At 40.0% G+C, this 18,619-nt stretch overlaps 1 long non-coding RNA gene across 1 annotated transcript; it reads right to left on the reverse strand.

Annotated features, from left to right (window-relative positions):
* Positions 1 to 815: 815 nt before the first annotated feature.
* Positions 816 to 18,250, reverse strand: LOC127580047 (uncharacterized). The gene is made up of 3 exons (XR_007957772.1): positions 18,190 to 18,250; positions 4,251 to 4,367; positions 816 to 901 (listed from the first exon to the last, which is right to left on the reverse strand). It is a non-coding gene; the product is annotated as an uncharacterized LOC127580047 (long non-coding RNA).
* Between the last annotated feature and the right edge of the window lie 369 nt (positions 18,251 to 18,619).

Consider the following 18,619-nt stretch of genomic DNA (forward strand, 5'->3'; position numbering starts at 1 on the left):
AGAACAATGTGCTGACCTTTGACCCTGGCCAAACATAGATTAGGTAAATGATTACATGAATCTTAATTAATTCAAAATTTGCACCTTATTGCATCGATGTAAATATTCCATGTGAACTTGTTATAATTGACCTCAGGTAAGTTCCTGAATGCTATTGTTTGAGTGGGAGAATACTTCTCCAATTTACGACACCAAAATAGGAGATCTCACATCGGCTAAGTGATCCTTCTTCTCCCTGCCCCAGGCATTGGGGCGGGGTGGGGGTGGGGGTCCACGGGGCGGATCTTCCTTGTGATGGTTTGTCTCCGAAGTTCTTGCTCGTTACACATCCAAAATCCTTCATTGTTATTCTCTTTTCTTATCAGTTCTGAACCGTTATACTGCGATTCCATTGGTTCTGGCTTATCTGGCTCACCTGTGTCCACTTTTCATTGGCTCTGGCCCAAGACTACAGGTAGCATTACCTCATTGCTCTTCTCCCAAATAAGGATATGCCTCTGATATCATTCCCTTGCTTTTCCCTGAATCAGGTAATTTCAAACCAGTCATAGCCCAGTCAGACACTGGGCTCAGGTTATTTCAGTTCATGCACACAGACTGTTCTTCTTATGAGCCTGTGTTGATTCTTCTATTTTATCTTACCACAAATATCTTCTAATTTGGAAATGATATCTGATTTAGCAGATTATTGGTAGGGCCCTCGTTATGCTCACTTCGATTAATCCAGCAAGAATTAGTTCAGAAAACCACTTTACAAAATGGTGGTCACAAGAACAGTCTCACAAAACGACAGCCTCCATATCTTCCACTACATGGTTTTGTCTACTTCTCCACGGTCCTTGACTTGTTCCAGCTAGCTGTTTTGCATATTTATAATTTCTTCAGGTCAAAAAATTGAGGGCTAAGGGAAATAAGAGAATTATCCACAAGATGGATATTAGTAAAAGAAGATTGGCAAGATATTTTAAGCCCAAGAAACTTTTTTTTGCGTTAGTATTTGTCGGGTAGGGCACTGTTCACTGCTAGTTTCTGTCTAATATGTTCTTTTAATCATTGATGGGGTGAGCAGATGAATTGAGATAGATCAAGAATGCTAACAGGATGAACTTTGGTATGTGTTGTAATTCATTCTTTGGATGCCTTAAAGGGAGTTGGGACTGTTAGATTTTAAGTCTGTAAAATGGTAAAGAAATTAAGTGTAGAAGAATCACTTATTTTGTATCAAGTTGTATGTTCCGTATTAAAAATCTGCAAATGCTGCCAGTAGGTGATACCTCATCTGTGGCCATTAGATAGCCTTGGATGGTACCAATATTCTTGTGGAGACATGTATGTCTCTTCCATTTGGTATATGTAAAAGATAAGTCCTCTGATTGTGTGAATCCTCTGTGGTGAAGCTTCCTTTGAAGTCTTAATGTTGGTTGTGTATATATGAAACAATTAGTTTTTAATTAATTGCAAGTGTTTGATTCTGTGCTTAGGAATTCATCATTTGCATACAGGCACAGTATTGCCTGTAATAAAACCAAAGCAACTGGAAACACTCAGCAGTTCAGGCTGTATCTATTCTATTTTTTTTTGCTAACCTATCCTCTGATGGAAAATAGAGAAGTCGTCAGGGAAGAGCCAGAGTTTGAAACTTGTGAAAGTGAGAACAGGTGGAAATTGGTAGCAAGAGTGGCAGAACTTCTGAGTTTTGTATGTGAGCAGAAAACACACAAATCCCCCTGACCTGTATCTCCAGCACTTTTATATCAGATTTCTGGAATTTTCTGGGTTTTTCTTTCATTTGCAGATTGTGTCAGATTATTATAAGAAGCATATTCTGAATAAGAACCACAAACCTTGAGTATTCCAGGAGCTAGACCTCATTGTACATTGTTTCTTTAATGACATTTGCACTGTGGGCTACTTTAAAAAGAAATCAGGAATACTGCTCCATTGGAAGCAGACAGATTCATTTGCACAAACATATTTTCCCATTTAAAAACAAAAAACTTTGGAACATGAGGATATGTGTTGAGTTGTTCTGTTGTTTGAGGTAGATGTTTGCTAAAGTAGCCTTTGGTCATGATCTATCTGATTATAGGTAGGATGGGGGAGAGAGAGAAAGAGTTCTGAGCTTGATCTGTGAAACAGCTCAAGGTCTGTAGATAGCATCCATGTAAGGTAGCATGCTTCAGTAAGTCTTTTATCATTCAAACTATATATATGTTAATTCAGCTCCTTCATACTGTCAGCACCAGTAATTCACACAGATCAGTTCCCCTAATGACATTATTAACACTCACTCATTTAACATGAATTGACAAAGAGGCAAAAGATATCAATACAACATAAAAGTGTAGCAGATACTGGAAATCTGAAATAAAAAATAGAAACACTGGAAACACCGAGTTGGTAATATAACCCTGTGGAGAGAGAAGCAGTGTTAATGTTCCAGGTTGAAGCTGGAAAAAATTACAAATAAATTAAAATTTAAGAGACTGAGTAAAAGGGAAGATAGAATAAAGTTACAAGGAAACTCTGCTTAAGCTTCAGGAACCTCATCACATCTTCCGATCAAGCTATCCAGACTCAGCCCTGAGTTCAACAACCACATATAGAGTTTACAGTTTCTTTTCATTTGTACCTCTGCAGACCCATCCTGCATTCCATTGCTTGTCCCATTGCCATCATCCCTCTTACGTTTTAATCGCTGCTTCACTCTCTATTTCAGACCTTCACATTTTTCTTTCCACTCCTTTCCCTATCTAGTAGTCCAGAACATTGGCAATTAACTCAATCACTTAACCACTATGCTATGAAACCTCACTTTGGAAGTTTCCCTTAATTCTACATGTTAAACAAGCATGACCCAGAATTTGTGTACGCTGCTGTAAACTGTGATACGTATGATAGCTGCCCAAAGGTCATTGCAATTTACAAAACTGGACTAAAATCTCAAGCTTATGTGCTATTTCAGAGCAATGAACACACATAAATTTATCTCTAATTTATTTCTCATTTTTCTCAGTTCTGATGAAAGGTCATTGACTTGCAGCATGAACTCTATTTCTCTCTGTGTCACCTCATGAGCTGAGTGTTACCAATATTTTTTTGTTTTCATTGCAAAGAAAATCAATATTTATGGAAATTAAATGCTGCATTCAGCAATATCAATGGCTGAGGTTGCCAATATTGGATTTCAACAATAAGGGACTTATTAAGGATGGGGCTTCTTGTTGGTGAGGTTTGCCGATGGAACCAAAAAACTTTCTCTCTTACAAAAGCACAGGCACATGCTGTTACATACAGACGTGAACACTAAAGGCAACATTCTCTGCAAGGAGACTCTACTCTAGTACTTCATAAGTTATGAAATAAGATAATCCTCCATTATTATTATGAGTTTAAGATTGGAATCTAACATCTGTAAAACAGTGCTGATCTGATGTTGCAATGGGTTTAATTGCTCTTATTCTTGTTAGTAGGAGGTATTAAGATACTGTAAATTATGATTCTGTCTGGCAAAAATAAAGGTGGTTTTCCTCAGGGATATCTGTGACGCACGAATGATGTTTGCAACTTAAGCAAATCTTTAGGTTTATTACTATTTCCATAAAATGCTGATCTTTCCAAACAGATGCTTTGACTCCATTTACAAAGCCTCTTGTGTCAAATCTTTTGTGCCAACTGCAGTTAATTATGTAACTAAATTGAAACTTCCTCACTGCCACAGTCATTGCACAGAATGAATTGTCCCAGGGAAAAAAAAATGCCAAAGCCAACTGCTTTTGAAATCAAGAGAGCAATATTTCAAGCCATCAATTGGAAAGATGAATTGTTTAATAAAGACAAAGGCATATTGCCAGCTGTGACTATTCAAAAAAGCTGTACTAAAGGCAATTGTTCAAAATACAAGGTGTGTCTTAGCAGTTCTACGTGCATCGGCTCTCTGTTGAGCTAAACAATAGTGACACTTTTGCTGATGTGAAAACTAATCACTCCACTGAAGCATAAAAGGCAATGTAATTCTAAACTATCTTTCTCATAAGCAACATCCTAATTTATAGTTTTAATTTAGTTCACTTTGAGAATGACAGTAAAATAATTGCAAGCAATTAAATAATATGAATGCATTCTTAATAATTGTTAAGCAATTGCTGACAGGGTATTGTATATTTGGTTATATTGAGGGTGATAAGGGTTTGGAACTCATTGTCTGAAAAGGGGGTAGATACAGAGACCCTCAACACACTGAGACATACTTGAATGTGTACTTGAGGGTCTGTGACATGTAGGGCTATGGACCAAGAGCTGGAGATCTCTTTCTCATCTGGCATTCACACGATTGACTGAATGGCTTCTTTGTGTTGACTATGAATCTGTGAGAATAGGAAAATTTTCTATGAATCAGGAAAACCTCGTATCCATCCATTCTTTCACTTTGATCAATGGAAACTTATGACACACAGAAAGGAAGGCCACTTCTGTCACCATGCACATTGGCACTTTGTTGGAGAATCCCAAATTAAACCCAAAGGCCTATCCTTTCCTTGTAGGCCTGTATCACTAACTGTTTCAGGATGTTATCAATTTGTTCTCAGTTTGGAAGAGGAGCAAGACACAGGAAAGAGGGAATCAAAATACAAATACAATTTGGCTAAAAAGAAAGATGGAGAATGAAGTAAAGGTTTATAATTTAAATTGAAGGAAGTTACAGAGTGGTGGCCTTTTGCGCTAACTATTATAATTTACATTAGAACAGTAACTCAATATCAAAATCTACAGACAAGACTAAACCAAGGAATATATTTAGCAAAGAGGAAGAAAGCTACATTATACAGGAAGAAAATTTGGAAACTAGGCAGATTAATGGCAAATTGACTTTATCAGATATGGGTGAGGTGATCCACTCACCTTAGTAGCAAAGATAGAAATTTCAGTTACACCAGAGGGAAAAAACAAATAAGATAGCACAAAGACATCCAGAATTGTGAGTGAACTAATTAAAATAAGCAGTATCCCTGACTGGTAAAATAAATATAAATCTAGAAATAGGGTACAGAATTCTGAAATAGTGCAGTCATGTTCATCTTGTGTAAAACCCTAATCAGGTTACAATGAAAATGCTGTGTACAATTTTGGTCTCCGTACTATAAAAAATGCTCTGAAGAAAGTGAACAAAAATGTTCACAGAAATGGTAAAGAATTGAAATGTTACAGCAATCAGAAAAGATTAAAAATGGTGAGCATTTTTTTCATTAAAAAGGAGAAGACTTACAATGGCCTGGAGGTTTGTAAAATGATGAAAGAGTTGGTTGTGGAGGGAATATTTTTATTTGTGGAGGAATCCAAAATTAGAAGACATTAATACCGGATAGCTAATGCTAAATATAGTAGGAAACTGTAGAAATTTCTTTACTCTGAGAACATTTAGAATTTGCATAATACTACTACCAGAAATAATTGAGCTGTATTGTTTAGATGCTTTCAACAGGAAACTGGGTGATGAGATGAGAAAAAAAAGGGAAAAAGAAAAAGGAAAAAAGAGAGAAAAGAAAAAAAGGAATTTCAGCTTAGGATATAGTTTGCTGTGAGCCAGCTGAGAATGAGAGTAAACTTGTGTGGACTATAAACAGCATAACCCACACAATTTATGCTAGAGACACAAGAGATTGCAGATGCTGGAATCTGGAGCAACACACAAAACGCTGGAGGAGCTCAATGGGTCAGGCAGCATCTGTGGAGGGAAACGGACAGTCAATGCTTCGGGTTGAGACCATTTGCACTCCTTTAAATAGCACTATTTGTACTAAATGGCTTTTCTTATTTATGTACTTGGCTGCAAAATAAAAAGCGAGAAAAGAAGTGAAAGATAAGGAACAAAATCCTATATTGCTCATATTTCCTAATGATCGGGGTTCAATTCCTGTCGCTGTCTGTAAGGAGTTTGTACGATCTCCCGTGTCTGCGTGGGTTTCCTCTGGGTGCTCCGGTTTCCTCCCACATTGCAAAGATGTACGGGTAGGTTAATTTGGGTTTAAAATGGGCAGCGTGGACTTGTTGGGCCAGAAGGGCCTGTTACCACGCTGTAAATAAAATTAAAAAAAAGACACTCAGCCCATCAAGTCTGTGCCAACTCTCAGAGCAATCCCATCAACCCCACTGTCCCCACTTATTTCCCTGTAACCCATAATCTTTCACAAGCCCATTTTCCTGCTTCCCACCTACACCAGGGGCAATTTACAGTCGTCAATCAATTTACCAGCATGTCTGTGGGATGTGGAGAAAACCAGGGCATGGGGGGGGGGGGGGGGGGGGAGGGAAACCACATGTCCTCATGGGAATGTGCAAACTCTACATAAACAGCATCTAAGGTGAAGATCGAACCCTGGTTGCTAGATCTGTGTAGCACTTGCACCACTGTACTGCCATCATAAGTCATATGAGAATAAAATAGCAAGGTAAGTAGAAATTAATAAAGAAAATGGTTCATGAAAATATGTTAGTGATTTATGATGCAGTCACCACAGAATAAAACATAGAATCAAGTGCCATAGGAAAGCTGGTCACAGGCATTGTATTTTGAGAGGTAGAAATTGTCACCAGATAATCAATAGGGCCTCAAAAGCATACTTTAAAATATTTCTATAAATAATTCATATATGTCTCTGATGTAGGGTGCTGTAAAGTAAAAGTATCACAACTATTTGTGGCATTAATACAAAACTTAATTATAATGTTTACCAGGAGATCAGCAAAGTGCTGGACAATGTTGATGGCAGGCCACTGAAATACTTCCTTCAAAAGTAGTGATGGCCACTTTCCCGCCAGAATCCCCACCTGTTAAATGGGCATTGAAGTAGTCAAGAAGCATTCTTGCCTTAAGTGGAGAAGAAATTTCTTTCGACCTTCTGATCTGGATCCAATATCCTCCTGTGCCCTTCCAATTGAGATTTCCATGCGTTAATGTAGGAAGTGTGTGCCATATGCATCAAGGCGATTGTTCACCTGATACACAACAGCCGAACCAATGATCTTTAATGGAACCACCGCTGGATACTCCAAAAATAGTCACTTTTTTTTCTTTCCTTGCATTTTTGGGTCCAAGAGGAGCAGACATGGCCCGGCTAACCACATGGGTGGCATATTTGGTGGCACAGTGGAGCTGCTGACTCACAGTCCTAATGACCTGGGTTCAATCCTGACCTCCGGTGCTGTGTGAAATTTGTGACTGAGTGGGTTTCCTCCGGATGCTCTGGTTTCCTTCCACATCCTACAAATGTGCAGGTTGGCCATTTTTAATGGCACCTAGTGTGTAAGTGAGTGGTAGGATCTAGGGGTAGTTGATGGGAATAAGGGGAGAATAAATGGAGTAGGGTAGGATTAGTATAAAAATGGGTGCTTAATGGTTAGTGCTGACCAGGTGGGCTGAAGGGACTGTATATGAACTGTATCTCTCTTTCTCTTTTACACTTTCCCTCCTCTCTCTTTCTCTTTTTCTTTCTCTTTTTCTCTCTCTCTCTCTTCTTTCTTTTCTTTCCCCTCTTTCTCTCTCTCTCTCTCCCTCCCTCCCTCTCTCCCTCCCTCTCTCCCCTCCCTCCCTCTCTCCCTCCCTCTCTCCCTCCCTCCCTCTCTCTCTCTCCTCCCTCCCTCTCTCTCTCTCTCTCCCCCTCCCTCTCTCTCTCTCCCTCTCTCTGTCTCTCCTCTCTCTTCTCTCCCTCCTCTCTGTCTCTCTCTCTCCCTCCCTCTGTCTCTCTCTCTCCCCTCTCCCTCTCTCCCTTTCTCTCTTGCTATGACACAACAATAAACCACTCTGGTTTTTACACGTCCAATCCCAGCCTCTTTCCCGAACAGAATTTCTTGGTTCAATCGGTGTTTCCGTACTGTCGGCTGCTTCAACACGGAAACCAGCAGGTATTTCCCCTGCAGGCTCAGTAAGACTGCCTACCAAAAATGCTTGGGCCTCTGGCTGTTGCAATCAGATAGGCAATGTGATTGCAATTCTGGCTGCTCTTATGATTTCCCCAGCAAAGTAAACTTTGAAATGGTTGTGCAAGTAAATAACTAACCATCTGTTGAAATTATATCCACATTCAAAACTAGTGTTGAAATTTCAAAGACTTAACAGCCAAATGATAAAGTCCTTTTGTGAATTTGTCAACATGCCACAGATAGGCAGTCACAGATAATGTTAAGCTGCAGTAGCAAAATCAGATCATGTTGTACACCTGCCAGGGTGGCTGTTCAAAGGAGAAGATAACATGAGTGAGGATTTATTTCAGTTGCTTTTCCCAGCTGTTGTGTAGGAAAAGGAAGTTGACTACCTTAGCATTGTTTTCTGTTCTTCTTCCTCTATGTAGTGAATAGTAGCTTCATTTGAAGAATATGTCTGTATGAGAATTAAAGAAATCCACGCATGTCAGGTGAACCACTGAATGACTTGGTTCACCAGGCGTGGAGCACCAGCCTTTGTGAAATATATGGAGCTAAGAACTTTACTGAGAAAACTATCCTGGATACAGAAAGCATTTCAAAATGAATCAGCCAGCTGAATTTGAAACCACAAGGGAAAGAAAATCAAAGATGCAAAACTGTGAAACAGCTTTCCAGGCCAAAATGCTGAGAGGCCAAAACTGACAGAAAGTTCAAACACTTCCTGAGCAGCAAGTAATCTGCATTTTATTGGGATGTTGCATTGATCTGATCTTTAGAGGATGTGAAAACCAGAGGCTGAGTATTAGTAGCTGTACCCAACAGGTTTATGCAGGTTATCCAAGTTTACCTGTACCATTTTGTCGTGCGTCAGAAACAAATGATTGCATTCAAAGTCCTTTTCTGCACTGACAGCTCATCTTAAAAGCAGTATATGTAGAGCTCCTTGAACTGTGTCTCAAATTATTGTAGTAGCCCTTGCAAGGCAGATTTCTGTGCTTGCATGAGTGTTTTCAAATGGAGCAAATGAAATCTCAGAAGCAGACTTCTGGACAAGAAAGTGAAGAGTTGTATTAATTAGCAACAACATCAATGAAACTGAAATTGTACATTACACACAAAATTAAATGTCAAATTGCAGACAAAATACTGATCCTCCATTGTCAAACTGTATTGCTTTTATATTATAGTTAGTCATGATGTCAAAAGATCAACTCCTCAAGGAACTATTCACTGAACAGCTCATAGATTTCATTGTGGTGCGCTTTTGAATAACTTCAGTGAAGGAACATTCTATTACATTTATATAAAATCCTTTTGCTATTCTTGTACAAGCATTGCTCTGCTTTTCCCTCCTATATATTGGGCCTCCCCTTTTCCTATCTTCAGTCCTGAGGAAGGGTCCTGACCCGAAACGTTGACCGCCTGCTTTTCTCCACGGATGCTGCCTGGCCTGCTGAGTACCTCCAGTATCATTGCATTTTTCATGCTTATTTTAAATTGGTCAATTCTTTTCAATGCTTGAACTACAAGGAAATGTGTTGTCAGATATCTATTTAAATATGAGCTTAGTAACCAGAAGGGCTTTATGTAAAAATTAAGAGTGTTTTCTTGATTTTATTATTTTCTTTATTAGGTTCAACCCATCCAAAGTCTCTGTCTGGCAGAAGAGCAGTATAAGCCTTATTTAAATTTAAGGACACAGGGAAATAAGATCAGGAGTTGGCCACTGTGCCCTTCAAGCCTGCCCTGCAGTTCGACATGATCATGGCTGATCTATGCTGGCCTCAACTCCTCTTCTCTGCCAGTTTCCCATAATCTTCACTTCCTCCATCTTTCAAATACTGATCTATTTCCACCTTAAGTATATCTAATGATCTGGCCTCCACCACCCTTGCAGACCCGTCCCATTGGGACAGTAGGTTACCTTTCCTAAAAAAGATTATTCAAGCAGATGAATTGTTTTGGCAGTAATAGTCAGTGTTACTGATACTGATTTTTGATTATATTTATCTAATTACTTGAATTGTAATTCTTCATTTACTGTGGTGAGAATCAATAGTTTTGACCTCTAGATACTAGATGAATAATTTACCATTTTGTTTCAGTATCCGAGTACTCATTCACAATAATGGAATTTTGCTGGTGTTCAGTTTCTATCCTCAAACAACACACTAATTCAATAATGTTTACAACTTCTTAGTTCACCTGTCAATCACAGCCAAAGTTCAAACCCACAATGTTAAGGTAATTGGCCAAAGGTCTAAGGGAACTGAGGAGAATCTTTTTGGATAACAAATTTATATGTCGGGGAATGCATTATCTGAAAGGGTGGTGGAGGAATGTTCCGCAGGGAGTTGGGTATACTCTTTAAAAATAAAATAAAACTTAGCTCTTGGGGAAGAAGTGAGAAAAGATGGTTCAAATATTAAAAAGCAAAATACTGGAAAGCTGAATTAAAAAGAGAAAATACTTGAAGTACTCAGTGAGGCTGCATCTGTGAACAATGGAGTTAACGTTTTATCTAGTGAAAGAATTAATTGAAGATCTCTTTCAAAGCACTTGCAGAAGCATTATGGGCTGAATAGCCTCATTCTATATGTAAGATTATGTATTTCCATGATCAGAATGTTCAGGGTATCCATTCATCATTTCACTAACTTGGAACAAAAAGATATACTGCCCTTAAGGTCCTTATCTCTGTTCTATCTAGCATAATGATTATGTTCATTTAAACAATGCTTACCCTGACTTAGTTTTACCAGTGCCATAGGAAATATACTAGCAGTCCATACATTAGCTAAGTCTTTATATGCTGAATATACATTTATATACATAGTCTTTATATACATTATACTCGAGGTGCAAAGCAATCCTTAAATGAAACTGCTGATATTTTTCTGGCCCAGTGGAGCAATCAGGATTGGTGATGATCTTCCAATGGAAAGAAAAACTGAATGAAAGCCAAAGAATTATTATCCTTAAAATGTGATCATTTCATTGTTGGGAAGGGAGGCAGCAAAGGGAAGAGGTGCAGGGTGGGGAGGAGAAACGATTGAGTGCTTCTATATGTTGAAAATGTGGCTGATTTGTTCAAGAACTTTATGTAATTTTTGCATTTACTTAGTTGGTATGCTTTTCACTTTTCCAATGTCTCTCTGAAGTGCAATTGGTTGGTTCCCATATGGTAACAAGAAGTACGTTACTTGAAAAATGTCTAATATTCAGTGAGATACAACACCAGCAGAAAGGAGAAAACCGAACATATGGACTAAATCCATCACCCTGTAGATTCTAATAGACAAGTCTCCATTGCCAAAAGGCATGGGTGTACTTCAGGTCTTTGGACTAAATGCAATTTTCTCTATTACAGAAGCAAAAGTAAAATAAATGAGACAATTACAGAGCGAGAGTTCTTTATACCTTCTTAACTCTCAGGGAAAACCTGTCACTGGCCTCAGTAAGACTGATAGCTAGATAATATTCCATCACTCCAGGATTGGATTGCTGTAATTTAAATAAACAATGAACCATTGAAAACAGAAATCATGGGTTACAGACATGCCATTTTATGTTATAAATGTTTATTTTGTTGGAATTAATTAACAGAATTGCAACAATACAATTACAATAAGTGGGGAAGTGAAATAAAAACGGCTGCAAAATTTAACTGCTTCAGCACCCATTGTTCGGGACTTAAAGGTGAAGAAGTTGCCACATTTGAAGGGGGTTGCTTACTGACTGTATTAACAAGGTGCTGGTGCTGCTAAAGATCCCCAGAAGAATGCAAAGGAGTCAGATGATGAAGCACTACACGGGGTTGACACCAGCAATGTCAAATACAGCTCTACATTCCGGCTCACATCCTCGTTTAACCTTGCAAATCTGAATATGTGTTAAGACACATGCTATTTAAGAACACATCTTAATATGAAGAACCCAACAGGGGCTAATCAATGAGGTGACCAGTGATTTGCAGGCTAATTGCTGATTAATTTGAACTTGCTGTTATCATGATTCCGTAAGGGTTTGGCACTTGCTTTGCTCCTGTAATGTCATTAACCTCTACAGGTAATGGTGTGGCAGATGCAAGAGGATTTTGCCTGATTGAAGCTTCTGCATAACTAGTTACACCCAAACATGGTGAATTAATAGTATTTACATGACTGGGATAATAAGTAGAAGGCAGAAACAAGAGGACATTAGAGTCACAGGCTTATACAGCACGGAAACATGCCCTTTGCCCAATGTCAATGCTGACAAGGGATGTCTATCCAAGCTATTCCCATTTGAGTGTTTGGCCCATATCCCTCTAAAGGTATTGAACAGGAAATTGATTGGGGACATTACTCTCAGCAGCAGGCTGTATCTCCAGGGAGGTCAGGGAGTAACTATCATATTTGAACTCAGTAACAGTGTCTGAAATGTCTGTGCTTCAGTGATGATGTCCCCACTGCAGCTACAATCCCAGTTTCCAAGCAGGATGAAGAGTGTTTTATCAGTGCCTGTCATGGTGCCCAGGCTGACTCCTGTGCTGGGCAGTTCCGGAACAGCTCACAGTTTGCAGTGCACTGTTGGATAAGGGAGGGTATTGTTGCTGTCTATGTGTGAAAGCTGAATGCATTTCAGCAGATATACTGAGTTGGGTATAGTTGGGGTGGGTGGTGGCTCTCAAGGGGAAAGCAGCAACAACTAAATTTGTGGCTCCATGGATGGTGCTGCTGCACAGGAGGAGAGGAAAAAGATTAGGAGAGTTATAGTGACTGAGGATTCAGGTGTAAGGGAAGCAGACAGACATTTCTGTGGCCATACATGAGATTCTGGATGTTACGTTGCATCCATGGTGCCAGGGTTGATCAAGACAAAATAAGAAAACACAGAGTGCGGTTAGATGCGAAAAAGTAGTTGCAGAATCATTGACGCCTGAGTAGATTGCTGGAAAATAGTCTCATTTATAGGTATTTAAAAAACACTGATATGAGTTACTGCACTTGGAAGGCATCACAGTTATGGATTGTAGGGCCAGAACAAATTGATAATATCAATTTCTCTAACTGGCTCAATTGTTTTTAGGGGACACAGATGAATTTCCTACAATGTTTTCCTAAATTGGTTTAAAATTTTCTTTGATGCTTCCAGGAGATCTGGATTCACTGTCAGATCGAAGACAAAGGGTCTTCCACATAAGACATTAACTCTGTTTCTCTTTCCACATGTGCTGCCTGAGCCGCTGAGTGTTTCCAACAATTTTCTGCTCTTATTACTGGTCATTGTACACTGCTTCTCCAGTCAGTGGAGCTTGGGAAAGATCCAAGTAACCTTGTCACTTGATTGGATGAGATTTGAAGAAGTTGGTGGGAGATGTTCAAGTTTTCCTTTCAGCTGCAGGAGACAGGTGAAGGGAAAACTTTTTGGTATTGATATTAGTATTGGTTTATTATTGTCACTTGTACCGAGGTACAGTGAAAAGCTTGTCTTACGAACCGATCGTACAGGTCAATTCATTACACAGTGCAGTTACATTGAGTCAGTACAGAGTGCATTGATGTAGTACAGGTAAAAAACAATAACAGTACAGAGTAAAGTGTCACAGCTACAGAGAAAGGTGCAGTGCAATAAGGTGGCGAGGTAACAACAAGGTAGATCGTTAGGTCATAGTCCCTCTCATTGTATAAGGGAACCGTTCAATAGTCTTATCACAGCGGGGCAGAAGCTGTCCTTAAGTCCGGTGGTACATGCCCTCAGGCTCCTGTAATCTTCTACCCGATGGAAGAGGAGAGAAGAGAGAGTGTCCCGGGTGGGTGGCGTCTTTGATAATGCTGGCTGCTTCACCAAGACAACAAGAGGTAAAGACAGAGCCCAAGGAGGGGAAGCTGGTGTCCGTGATGCACTGGGATGTGTCCACAACTCTTTGCAGTTTCTTGCAGTCCTGGGCAGAGCAGTTGCCGTACCAAGCCGTGATGCATCCAGATAGGATGCTTTCCATGGTGCATCAGTAGAAGCAGGTGAGAGTCAAAGGGGACAAACCAAATTTCTTTAGGCCTCCTGAGGAAGTAGAGGTGCTGGTGAGCTTTCTTGGCCGTGGCGTCTACGTGATTTGAGCAGGACAGGCTGTTGGTGATGTTCACTCCCAGGAACTTGAAGCTGTCAACCCTCTCGACCTCAGCACCATTGATGTAGACAGGTGCATGTACACCGCCCCTTTCCTGAAGTCAATGAGCAGCTCTTTTTGTTTTGTTGACATTGAGGGCAAAGGTTGTTGTCATGACACTATTCCACTAAACTCTCTATCTCCTTCCTGTACTCTTGACTCATCGCTGTTTGAGATACGGCCTACCACGGTGGTATCATCTGCAAACTTGTAGATGGAGTTAGAGCAGAATCTGGCCACACAGTCATGAGTGTATAGGGAGTAGAGTATAGAGGGCTGAGGACGCAGCCTTGTGGGGCACCAGTGTTGAGAATAGTCATGCCAGAGTTACTGCTGCCTATCCTCACTGATTGCGGTCTGTTTGTTAGAAAGTCAAAGGATCCAGTTACAGAGGGAGGTGTTGAGTCCTAGGTCTCGGAGTTTGGGTGACAAGCTTACTTGGGATTATTTTATTGAAGGCAGAGCTGTAGACAATAAACAATAGTCTAATGTAGGTGTCTTTACTGTCCAGGTGCTCCAGAGCTGAGTGTAGGGCCAGGGAGATGGCATCCATTGTAGACCTGTTTTTGCTGATATTCCCATAGGGAGAGAATGCACATAAGTGTTCATAGAGTGATACAAAACAGTAAACAGTCCCAATGGCTACAATATCCATGCCAATCATCTATACTAATACTATTGTCCATACTTGGTCCACAGCCTTCTATTCCTTAGTGATTCAAATGCTCATCTAGATATTTTGAAATTTTTGAGAGTCCAGTTTCTAACAACCTTCTGGGTGAAACAATTCTTCCTGAAGTCCTCTCTAAACCTCCTGATCCTTAACCTAAACCTATGCACTGTGGTTTCATAAATCACCGTTCTAGGGAAAAATGTCTTAGAATTTACTTTATCTATCCCCTTCATAATTTTGTATACCTTTGTCAGGTTCCACCTGAGCCTCCTCTCCAGGGAAAGCAAACCCAGCCTGTCAATTTTCTCTGCATAATTGAAGTGTTCCATCTCAGGGAACATCCTGGTAAATTGGTTTACTATGGTCAGATGTACCGAGGTACGGTGAAAAACTTGTCTTGCATACCGTTCATACAGATCAATTCATTACAACAGGGCATTGAGGTAGAACAAGCAAAAACAATAACAGGGTGCAGAATAAAGTGTTACAGATACAGAGAAAGTGCATTGCAGGTAGACAATAAGTTTTAAGGTCATAATGAGATAGATTGTGAGGCCAAGAGTCCATCTATCGTACTTGGGAACCGTTCAATAATCTTATAACAGCAGGATAGAAGCTGTCCTTGAGCCTGGTGTATGTGCTTTCAGGCTTTTGTATCTTCTGCCCAATGGGAGTGGGGAGAAGAGAGAATGTCCGGGGTGGGTGGGTTGTTTGATTATGCTGGCTGTTTTATCGAGGCAGTCAGAAGTATAGACAGAGTCCATGGAGGGGAGGCTGGTTTCTGTGATGTGCTGAGGTATGCACACAACTCTCTGCAGTTTCTTGCAGTCATGGGCAGAACAGTTGCCATATCAAGCCATGATCATCGGATAGGATGCTTTCTATGGTTCATCGATAAAAAGTTGTGAGGGTCAAAGGGACATGCCAAATTTATTGAGCCTCCTGAGGAAACAGAGGTGCTGGTGAGCTTTCTTGGCCGTGGTGTCAATATGGTTGGACCAGGACAGGCTATTGGTGATGTTCTTTCCTAGGAATTTGGAAGCTCTCAACCCTCTCAACCTCAGCACTGTTGATGTAAACAGGAGCATGTGCTCTGCCCTCCTTCCTGAAGTCAATGACCAGCTCTTTTGTTTTGCTGACATTGAGGGAAAGGTTGTTGTCATGGCACCATGAGGTTGTAGTGACTCTCCTCTGAACCTTCTCTAGTGCAAAGGTGTACCTTCCTATAGTGTGATGACCAGAACTGCACATAGTACTCCTGCTATGGCCTAAACAAATGTTTATAAAGTTATACTATCCCTTCCCTGCTCCTACATTATCTGTCACAGCAAGTACAGACAAGTATCCCTATCCTAAATACCTTATCTACCTTTGCTGTCACCTTCAGAAAGCTTCAGACATGTACAATAAGATCCCTCTGTTCCTCAATGCCCCCTCGGACCCTACCATTCATTGTATATGCCCTTTCCTTAGCATTCCTTCCAAAGTACATCACCTTGCACTTATCAGGATTACATTCTATCTGGCATTGATCTGCTCATCCTACCAACTGATCAATATTATCCTGTAGCTTAGGACATGCCTCCTCACTATCAATAAAACCACCAATTTTCATGTTTTTTGTGAACTTACAAACCATACCTCCGACTTTCACATCTAAATTGTTAATGTATATATCAGTAAGGATCCCAGCACAATCCCTCTCGTACACTATTGGTTACAGGTTTCTAATCATAACAATAATCCTCCACCGTCACCCTCTGTTTCATATTACCAATCCAATTCTGGATTCAATTTACCAACTTGTCTTGGATCCTTTGCGCTCTAACCTTCTGGACAAATCCCTCATGTAGGACCTAATCAAAGGTCTTAATGAAGTCCCTGAAGATCGCACCAAACACACTACCCTCATCAATTCAATTAGTTACTTATTTGAAAAAGACAATCAAATTGGTCAGACGGGATCTCCCCTGAACAAAGCTATGTTGACTGTCTGTAATTAATCCCTGCCTTTCCAAATGTAGGTTAATCCTGTCCCACAGATTTTTTCCAATAACTTCCCCATGACTGACATAGACTTACAGGCCTGTAATTAGCTAGTTTATCCCTGTTGCCCTTCTGAAATAAAAGCTAAGTGTTACTGAGTGTTTTCAACGTCTTGTTTTTATTTATAGCCTATCCCTAATTGCCCTTTAGAAGGTGGTGGTGAGACACCTATAACTGAGTGGCTCGTTGAATTATTTCAGAGTTAACCACATGAGGTGGGTCTGGAGTCACACATAGTCCAGACTGGCTAAGGAATGGCAGATTTTCTCTCCTGAAGGACACTAGTGAACAAGATGGGTCCTTGAGGGCCAGAAATGTCAGTGTGTGCACAATTGAACTTTGAACATAATAATCTGCCAGAGATCAAGGGTAACTTTTTAACTGTTGTATCAACAGTTGCACCTGCCATTAGCATCATCATGGAGCTGAGGGATACGTGAATGAAAAAGTCACTCGGGGAAGCAATAAATAGGGACAATATCACAAAGGTGAATTATGGCCAAAGACCTCTGTCTACACATACATAATGTTTACAGATTGGTAGTGGGCGGGAGATTCTCCAGAAAGGGTCAGAGGCTGCATCAGCCAAGACTTATTTGGCATTTGACCCTTAGAACCTTCTGACCAAAGGAGCTGGAAATCCCTTTAATATTGGCACAACTCAGTTTGTGTTCAAAAGTGAAGAAAATGAGCAGGAGATATGGTAACATTATTCTAATGTGCAGCAAATGTACAAGGTAAAATTGGATACAAACTGTTGGTTTGGAGAGTATGCCAGACCAAAAAATACTGATTTGAAACAACAGAACTGAACTTGAGCAATCCTGAGAACTTCCACCTTTTAAAACACAAAGCAGTCACTGCCAAAATCCTCTGAAATACAGGATAAACAAGGAAAAGTGACAAGTTGCCAATCTAATCATTCTTTAGAGTCCATACTGCCCACATGGCTTTGCATCACATCATAAAAAAAAACACCCACTGTTATGAGAACTTCCCTCCCACTTACCTCCTGCTGTAAATTTGATCAAACAGCGGCAAGTTGTTTCTGGTTATTACTTGAAAGCTCCTCCAGAGTAGGCAGCACTCTCCTGTTTATGTATTTATTTGATAAAGCAAAACTGGCAAGGCTCTGCAATGGAAGGATAACATCTGCATCCACATGCATAGATAAACATGATTTATGCTTAATATTTGCTTCTGTGATCAAGTCACTTTCACTCTTTCCTCTTACTGAATTTAAGAAACTAAAGTTGACAAATAATAACTTGGAATGGCAAGAGGCAGGGAGCAACAAATGATACCAGTCAGAACCTGACAGGAGCAATAAGCATATTTAATGAAGGAAAACTCAATGAGGATAATGTTTATGCACAGCCAAATGAAATGTGTTACATACCTCTGCGTCCATAAGAGGTGCCTGGGAGACCTAACTATTTTTTGCAGCTGCAGTGCATCCATCTTGCTCACCATATGCTTTGATGCGAGTGCTCTGGCTTCTGACAGCAATTATCCAGGGAAAGTGAAAGTAAAAGGGCAGTGTGAATACTAATGAGCACATTGGCCATTGAGCAAAGGTGCATGTACTGTACTTGACTCTTGGACACAGTGAGCAACCTATGTTTTTATTTTTCACTCTGCTGCTATTTCACATGACCTCTAAGTTTGTCACATTGCATTGAATGTTCAACAGTAATCTGCATCACTGCTTTCTGTGTAGTTCAACTTCAAAATGGAGCCTGAATGATTTCATTACTTTCATGTTTTTCCTTTTAATCTTGGGAATAGGAATTAAATGATATTTAGGAATTTATCTGAGAATGAAATTG

This window comes from Pristis pectinata, chromosome 18, assembly GCF_009764475.1.
Source record: "Pristis pectinata isolate sPriPec2 chromosome 18, sPriPec2.1.pri, whole genome shotgun sequence".
Classification (NCBI taxonomy): Eukaryota; Metazoa; Chordata; class Chondrichthyes; order Rhinopristiformes; family Pristidae; genus Pristis; species Pristis pectinata.